Source organism: Halyomorpha halys, unplaced genomic scaffold (assembly GCF_000696795.3).
Source record: "Halyomorpha halys isolate HHAL.00 unplaced genomic scaffold, Hhal_1.1 Scaffold289.1, whole genome shotgun sequence".
In the NCBI taxonomy this organism is placed as follows: Eukaryota; Metazoa; Arthropoda; class Insecta; order Hemiptera; family Pentatomidae; genus Halyomorpha; species Halyomorpha halys.
Genome location: NW_027104846.1, coordinates 382,276 through 382,804, shown reverse-complemented (window position 1 = coordinate 382,804; position 529 = coordinate 382,276). Strand labels below are relative to the sequence as shown.

The 529-nt window shown below is 30.1% G+C and overlaps 1 non-coding gene across 1 annotated transcript; it reads right to left on the bottom strand.

The window, feature by feature from the left end:
• Window positions 1-261: 261 nt before the first annotated feature.
• Window positions 262-399, bottom strand: LOC112211919 (U4 spliceosomal RNA). Its single transcript, XR_002945765.1, has one exon. It is a non-coding gene; the product is annotated as a U4 spliceosomal RNA (small nuclear RNA).
• Window positions 400-529: the final 130 nt, after the last annotated feature.

Below are 529 nucleotides of genomic sequence, written 5' to 3'. Positions count from 1 at the left end.
TTTATTATTTATTATTTAATTTGCTTGCATTTTTTTAATTTTATTAAATTATTAACACAAACCCAATCGATCCAAATTTTACACTCAATATTTATTTCACAACACCTCCAAAGTTTCGGCCCTCAGGCCATTCTCAAGGAGACAATCCTAAACAATGATATTTCATATCCTTTAAAATGTTTCTTGCAGGCTAATTGCCCATAAAATATAAAAAATTTATAATCTAAACCTTATTCTATATTTAATCTTACTAACAATATTAGATACAGAACTGTTAGTAAGATTAAATATAGATAATATTTGTGTGAATAAGTTTTAAGTTTAAATTATTTTTTCAATTAGCAATAATCGCACCTCAGTAGACCTTTATTGGTAACGATATTGCCTCTGCGCAAGGCTTTTTTTGAAGAATGGTGCCAAAACTGGAGGATTAAAATAAATCCCACCAAATCACATTTACCCTTCGACGTAAACCCATGGCCTCTTGCCCTACAGTATCCTTTAATAATACCCCACTTATTCCTGTCGA